General features: G+C 41.8%; 1 pseudogene; it reads right to left on the bottom strand.

The window, feature by feature from the left end:
• Positions 1 to 7,795, bottom strand: part of LOC102837218 — a 33,322-nt pseudogene extending 25,527 nt beyond the window's left edge.
• Between the last annotated feature and the right edge of the window lie 877 nt (positions 7,796 to 8,672).

Genomic DNA, 8,672 nt, shown 5'->3' with positions numbered 1-8,672 from the left:
CTCATCTTTCTCCCGCGGAGCAGCTGGTAGTTTCGAACCGCTGACCCTAAGGTTCGCAGCCCGATTCGTAACCACTACGCTACCAGAGCTCCTTATTTTTAGCCAGGCTATATTTGTAGGTAGGAGTTCTAGCTCAAGGAAAATAATTGTCACTTAGAGGATGGAGCAGGTGGAATAGAAAGACTGTTCTGATTCAGTGCAGAAAAATAGGCATCACTTTCATGCCATAAAGGCACTAACACATGACATATTTGTTATACATATTTAAGTATGAAAGACACAAAAATCAAAAGTCATGAAAGACACTTTAAAAATACATAGGAATCCAATAGTATCTATTTGGAAAAAGTAAAAATGCCAAAAATGAAATAACCAATTTTGGAAAGAATTTGGAAAACATATGACAAAGAACTAATTTCTTAAATTTATAAAAAAAAAAGATCCTACAGGATGGAGACAGAGATGATGATGTGGACAGATGGAGCAGGTGGGGACAATGGACTCAGAGAGGGAGAGGGGCTGTGTGCTGATGGCATGGGGGGCAGTCCTGTGGGTGTATCCTTTGGTTATCTGATGATGCATGGAAGGGATTGTGATCATTGCAATGAAACGAAATATGATAGGATGAATGTAAAACTGATGTTTTACTATGTAAATCAACATAATTCACACAAAAAAACTTAAAAAAAAATCCTATAAATCAATTTAAAATGGATCAAAATAAAGCAACAAGAACAACAGAAAAAAGCAACAATACTTTTTAAAAGAGCAGTCAAAATAAGAAGGAATTGTTTTTAATAAAACAAATACAAATGTTTACTAAACATTTAAAACTTGTTGAACATCATTTATAAGACTGTTGTTGTTGTTGTTAAGCATGGTAGAGTTGGTTCCGACCAATAGGAATCCTAATGATGAACTTGAATCTCCAACTTTCCAGTTCAAACCTATGGTGCCACAAGATAACTACACAGGAATTTCAATGTTTATCAATCATGTTGGAAAATATCAGAAACCTTTATAACTAGAATACTTTCAGCCATAAACACCAGAACACCCAGCAGTCTTAAAAAGTAAAGAGCTTGGTTCTTCCATGCCAAACTATTCAGATGTAGTGATCAAAGTTACAGATGAAGGGCTTCAGCAATGACCTCAGGTAACCAGACAACCAGCAGTACCATCCACTCTGAGCAACGGTTTCCTCATTGACCAAAGAGCATGATGGCAAGACCAACTTCTATGACCCAAGCAGAAAAAAGGAGGAATGACATGACAAAGATTCTGATATTATTAGGAAAGAACACTCTCCCTAGGGAAACCTTTTGACCATTTAAGAACTCAGTTTACTGGTCTCCTGCATGCAAGAGAATCTGACATATCCAATACTTTTAGTTGAGCATAGTGTTTCCCTGAATGGCAGGAGAAAAGCATGATGGCAATTAGATAATAACAGGTCCTTCAAAAATGCATTCCACTGACAGGGATTGAGGGGAAATTTGGTAGGCTTATACGTTGTTGTTACCATTATTATACAATCTCTGTGGTTCTACAATTCACAAGATACGTCCTTTGACTCAATTCATGATTTCTATAATTTATCTTAAACATATAATACATTAAAAGGCAATGATATATGGCAAAAAATATTAATTTCAGTTTTGCTGATAACTGCAAAAGTTTACAACTAAGTAAATTATATTAATTTAATGATATTATATTATTAAGAAATATAATGAGGTGTATATATTTATGTGCAATGGCATCCAAGTATTATCATTAGATAGATGAATCAAGGTGCAATATAATGTGTATAATTGTTAATAGTGGTTTTAGGGAGCAAAGCTGAAGGCCTGATCTCAGATATAGAAGAAATTGCTAAAATTTTTTTGTTTACCTATTACCATTTCTATCCATTGAATTTTCTTCAATGTGTGTACATGAATTTTTTTATTGAAAAATTTAAGGACTCAAAAATAAGGCTTTATATACATTCTCCAGTTTGATCATTTTCAAAGGAAAGAGATATAACTAGTACTCCTTTTTTGTGTCTACCTTTAGACTTTAGTCAGATCATTGCATCATCTAATATCCTACTGGTCCTAATATGAAGTTCATTTTACCAGAAGCCTAACTGGGTCATTGTCTTCTCCCCAGCAGTCCTGACAGGAGCCTACCCTCTCTATAACTTTGAAAGCCTTCTTCTTGGCAGGATTAGTGACCCTTGAGTATTATAGTGAATTAGCATTTTACTCCATTGGGATTCCAGTCTGACCCAAGGGTCTAGACTTCCGGCAAGGACAATCTTGAGAATCTGAAATTATTTGAATGAAAGCACTGTTTCTCTTCCTTTTTTGAATATAAAGAGGTATATATTCAAGCAGATGGAATATACGAGAACCTTTCAGGTGCTTATCTTCATTGTAATCTTGCATCAACTATAGACATTATGTATATAGAGCTTTGTTCCAATGAAAACTATTGGAACAGAGAAACATCAAAGACTTTGAGGGCAACAGGCAGCCATCCAGCACAATCCTCAGATCAAATACAGACCTCCCCTAACTAGATTGTTCATCTTGAGCTTCCTCCTGACACATAAATACCAACCAATTTTATTCACTGACCAACACACTCAGGCTCCTCTGTTCCTCCATATAGCACGCTGATCTCCAGGTGACAGTCATGAGAACTCTTGTCTTCCTTGCTGCCATTCTCCTGCTGGCCCTTCTGGCTCAAGCTGAGCCACTCAGAGAAACAGCTGATGAGGATCCAGGACAAGATGAACCTGTAGCAGAGAACCAGGAAGTGGAAGTCTCTTTTGGAGAAGAAAAACGCTCAGCCCAAAATGCTTCAGGTGAGATCAATATGCTATAGGGAATTCCAACTCCACTTGAGCCTTACCCAGGAAATCATTTGAAAACAAATTGACTGGACACAGAGACTGCTCAAGGGCACTGAATTTACTAAAGGATTTGGTTCTATAACTTATGCCTGTGAAACTCAACACCTTCATCTAGGGAGATGACCAGTAGTCTCATTAGAAGGTGTGCTAATAAATGGTAGCTATACTTACATGGGAGTCATGGTGTGGCACTGTGGGTTAATGCACTAGACTGCAAAGTCAGTTGGAATCGCAAGGTAAAAGGTTCAAGCTCACCAGTTACTCCTCAGAAATCCTACTCAGAGTTGCTATAGTTTGGAATTGACTCGATGGCACTTAACAACAGTGTACTAAACATGGAGTCTGGTGTGGTGCTGTAGGACAAGCACTAGATTTCGTATTAGAAGGTTGGCAGTTGAAACTCACCATCCACGCCTCAGAATCCTATACAGGTTCACCATGAGCCAGAACCAACTAGATGGCCCTTAACAACATCAACAACATATTCAGATGGAGTCCTGGTGTGTTGCTGTAGGATAACATAGGATTGTTTAAAACTAGGATGGTGATTCAAACCCACCAGCTCTTCTTTGGAAACTCTGCATGGGGTTGCTATGAATCAGAACCAACATGAATCAACTTAAGAACAAAATATTTAATTAACAAAGGAATAAGTATATGACGTAGAATGTGGTATAAGCTCTGGAGTTGAGATCAATATTATAGGATAGGGAAGTAGGATGTAAATGATACACTGGGAAACTGTGATCCTGTATTACCAACATATAACTGGTAAAGTTTCTGTTATTTGTGATGAAAGTGTAAATTATAACCATCCTAAAGACAGGCATTATGTCTATTGTAAGTGGAACAAGATTCCTTGGCATATCTCTATCGATCTGTATTTCCCTCTCCTTCCCTCCTTGATCATTGTGCCTGACACTTTTTCTCTTTACCAGGACATTACATAAGAACAATCTGCTATTTTAAAATCAAAATATGTGCTTAATTTTTGTTGTTGGATTGTTAAATGCCATTGAGTCAGTTCCGGCCCATAGCGACCCTGTATAAGAGTTTCCAAGGAGCCGCTGGTGAGCTTGAACTGCCAAATTTGCAGTCCAGCACATCAGCCCACAGCACCACACCCAGACTCTGTGATTATGTTTCTATTAAGGAGCATTCTGACTCATAATGATTCTGTAAAGCTTTCTAGAAGCAGCTGGTGGGGTTGAGCCATCAACCTTACAGTTCGCAATCCAGTGCTTATCCTATAGTGCCACACCAGGGCCAATTTAGAGTGGGTTTCAAGTCCTGTGTGGCCAATATTTTCTATTTATACTTACTCCTTGTTACAATGTTAGGTTGATCATTACTGTGGCCCTTCGTTTTGTAAATATGATGTATCCACAGAACCCAGAATGCAAATTGTCCAGGATGCTTGACTAATCACCCACCCCTGACGCGATATTAAATATCACATGCTTCCTCTGATTTTCCAGACGTGACAAGGTCACATATCTGCCACTGTAGAATACTATTTTGTTTCTTCGGAGAACGTCGTTTTGGGGCCTGCATGCACACTCCTATTGCCCAAAACCTTTGCTGCCGCCGCTGAGCTTCAAAGACAGAGACAAGAGTTCATAATTTGCTTTGAAGATCTATTAGCAAACTTTTATTACTATTTGTAATCTAGCCTTCATTTCCTTTTCCTAACCCAAATAAAGTCAATCTCAAGTATTTTATGTGTGTTTTCTGAAGTTTTAAAGGAATATGAATCTAAATTCATTAGAACACATCTCTTTGTTTTGTTGTTGTTGCTATTGTTAGGTGCCGTCAAGTTGATCCCGACTCATAGTGAATTGATGTACCACATACACTGCCTGATCCTGCATAGACCTCACTATCACTACTATGTTTGATTGAGACATTTGCTACTGCCACTGTATCAGTCCACCTCACTGGGGCATTCATCCCCTTCTCCAGGCCCTCACCTTCTCAAGAATAATGTCTTTTTCTAGGGACTGGCCTCGTTTGAGAATATACCCAAAGTATGAGAGAAAAAGTCGGCCATCCTGGTTTCTAAAGAGCATTCTGGCTGTACTTATTCCAACAGAGGTTCATTTTGTTTTTCTGATAGTCCATTTGTTTTTAGGTGCCATTGATTAGGAACCAACTCATAGCAACTCTGGCTCCATTTCTTCCAACACAGATCTGTTGGTTCTTTTGGAAGCACATGTCACTTTCAATATTCTCCTCCAACACCATAACTCAAAAGCATTAATTCTTCTATGGTCTTCCTTATTCACTGTCCAACTTTCGCATGCATATGAAGTTATTGAAAATACCATGACTTGTGTCAGGTGTACCTTAGTCCTCAAGCTAACATCTTTGCTTGTCAACACTTAAAAAAGGTCTTGTGCAAAGAACACCCATACTTACAGATAGTACCCACTTGACATGGCTTCGATGGCTGGATGATCAGAACTCGACTAGAAGAAAGAAGAGGGAGGAAAAATAAAATAGAGTATCCCACTACAATCTGATAAACTTTACCCATATGTATGGATTTAGTAGCTAAAAAAAGGGGACAAATCTTTACAGCAAGGATCAATTCCACTCCCTTTGCACATAGGGTTGACAGGGATGGGGTACTTACACATTGGTTACCCAAAATGCGGAGGGGGGGTCGTCGGCTATAAAGGCAAGAAGTGACTGGCTTACAAGTTTACAAGAGGGAGCCTAGTTCCAGACAGGGCAATGGTAGGTAGAACTTCCACTGAATGATCTCCAATGTGTTGGGATTGGGCTGGCGAAAGGAAATGGAGATAAGACTTATGTGGTACAACAGAGAATAATTGCCATCAGGACTGACTTTGAGGGTTGGAAATGTAGATAGAGGCAGATGTTTTCTGAGAAAAGAAGAAGAGCGATTCATTTTGCAGACCAGGAGATGAGGTCCCTGGGACCATCATGTGAAAAGAGTGGAGAGCATAACCCTACCCAGAGAGGCAGTGAAGCCAGGCATGGAGACAGAGATGATGGCGTAGACAGATGGAGTGGCTGGGGACACAGAACTCAGGGAGGGACAGGGGTTGTGTTCTGACAGCCAGTGGGGTGGGCCTGTGGGGTGTATCCTTTGGTTATTTGATGATGCATGGGGGAAATTGTATAGCATTGCAATGAAACAAAATACGATAGGATGAATGTGAAGCTGATGTTATCCCTTGTAAACCCACATAACTCACAATAAAACTTAAAAAAACAAAAACAAAAAACAAAAGTTCTTGTGCAGCAGATTTGCCTAATAGCAAATCATTTGATTTCTTGACTGCTGCTTCCTTGAGTGTTGATAGTTGATCCAAGAAGAAAGAAGTCCTTCACAACTTCAATCTTTTCCCCATTAATAATATTCTGTACATCACTAAGTCGAATCATTTTGAATCAGACAATCATATGCTAGGTAAAAGACAAATTGAAGAGCAATGGTATAACATTCATGACCACAAAGAAAATTTCAAGATCTATTTTGAAGTACAATGCTGTCTACAATATGATAATATACTTATACGCAAAAGAAAAGCCAGTTAATAGCACTATTCAACTTTATGCATCAACCACTAAAACATGTGATGATGAACTTGAAGAATTCTACCAACTTCTAAAGTCTGAAATTAGAGAGGCAGGGCTTGATGGCTGATTAGGGACAAGCACGGTGCAGACCTCTGCCAGCAATAAAAGAGAATGATGAACAAAGCAGGTTCAGGGGATTGTCCCAGAACTCTGAACTACATATAATTGAAAATTTAGAAAGGTCAAAGGCTTTCAGCCAGTGGAATTAATATCAGAAGCAAGAAAGGTAGTGTTTTCTTATAGTTGGCTCCCAGCCGTTTCCCGGAGTAGGCATCTAGGGGCTGACAGAGAAGGTAAAGGATGAGAGGAGTGCTCCAACAGCAGAGGTCTGACCAATTATCCGAGATAAAGGTTTGGGCAGGGCACTCTTTTTATTTCCTCTGTTTATTGGTCTCTCACTGTCTGCACACCTCCACTCTGGTGACTACAGGGGGTGCCTGAGTAAGTGAACACCCTCTACCATCTTAGGGTTCTACTACGTACATGTATGGATCTGCCCAGCAATGGATACCGTGCACAGAATCTACGATGTGGAAAGGCACAGCTTTAAACCGAACAGTCTCAGACTTCCGGTTTGCCAGGGCAGCCAGGCGGTGCGAGTGAGTGGGGGCTCCGGGATCAGGGGTGGGAAGCTTGCGAGTTGAGCCTCCCAGGTGGGAATTCACAGTCTCACGGCCCGCGTAAATCTTAGTGCGCCAGAATCTTAGACCCGTTTCTTTGAGAAATCACTGTGCAAGGAATTACAGGCTTTTTAGAAGGGCACCGTGGCATCCCCAGCTCCTTTGGGCTTGGGGGGGCGGGGCGGGAACCAGCTCGTGCGGAGCCTTCTGTGGCTGGGAGACTCAAACAGGGAGAACCACTGGTGACACCTACCCCAAGGGGGGATTTCTGCGCATACAGTGGACAGAGGGAAGTTAGCTTAGGAGAGGAAGAGGAAAAATAAAAAAGCCTGCAGAAGGGAGAGAGGCGGTGACTGTCTGATGTCATCAGGCGCGGACTGTGCCTGCTTGAGCCACTTCTGCCCTGCCCAGTTGACCCGTGTGTTCCCGGGGCCCGCTGGGCGCGAGCGCACACAGGCGAGCAGCTGCCAGCCTGCCCAAGCCGAGTACCGCGGGCCTGCCAGACGCGCAAAAGCGAGCGACCCGCCCCCGGTTGAACCAAGCAGCGTCCCTCAGCCCTGCCGGGCGTGCGCCGGCAAACAGCTCACCTCACGCTCAACTGAACTGCGGAGCGCGGGGGCAAGCAGCCCACCTCCTGCCGCGAGCACCCACTGGGGAACCCCATTTGGGTCCCCCCTTTATTTTTATTATTATCTTTTATCTTAGAAGGTTCAGCAGGAGCCCCGACGTGGCCCAGAGGGCTGGGGTGCCACTACAAGGACACCTGAATTACAGGGTCAGGGGTCCACGCCCACCAACTGCTCCTCGGAAACCCTATAAAAGAGCATTAGGGGAGGGACGTCCGGCGCTTCCCTGACCCAGCAACACAGGCTAACCCACTGCCTAACCTCCAAGGCTCAAACCCTGCCAGCAAGGCACAAGCCGGCATTAGCCCGCACAAGGGGAGACGCCCTGAGAAGATTTGTACCAACAGCAACAAGGCAATCCTGCTGTGACTCGGCAGATTAAGGGACTAGACTTCAGAAACCTTTGAACTGTAGGGTCGGAAGTTCGGGCCCACCAGCTGCCCCTTAGAAACCCTATAAAGGATACATGGTTTGTCTTTCCTCTCTTTCTTTCTTTTTTGCTCTGCGGGTTAAGGGACAAGACTGCAGAGCGCTTTGAACTGCAAGATCGGTAGACCGCCCCCACCGATAAAGGGTTTTTTTTTGTTGGTGTTGTTTTGTTTTGTTTTTTCTTTCCTGTGGTTTGTTTTACTATTATTACTTTTTTATCCTTTTCCTCTGTTCTCTTTCTTTTTGTATGTGTGACTAGAAGCCGCCTTGTTTAATCTCATTTTTTTGTGGGGCTGAATCCTTTCTCTCTTTTCTTTTTCTCTTTCTTTTGCTTTTGATTTCTGTCCCTTCTTTCATGCGGTTGTTCTTTTTTTGTCTTGCTTCATTATTATCTCATTATCGCTTTTGTTTTTTACTTTGCTTCTGATTTTGTTTGCTACCCAACTGGTGTTGCTTGGAGGACACATAGTCTCCCTTCCACTATCG

Source organism: Chrysochloris asiatica, unplaced genomic scaffold (assembly GCF_000296735.1).
Source record: "Chrysochloris asiatica unplaced genomic scaffold, ChrAsi1.0 scaffold00064, whole genome shotgun sequence".
In the NCBI taxonomy this organism is placed as follows: domain Eukaryota; kingdom Metazoa; phylum Chordata; class Mammalia; order Afrosoricida; family Chrysochloridae; genus Chrysochloris; species Chrysochloris asiatica.
This window is presented reverse-complemented; position numbering and strand designations above follow the sequence as displayed.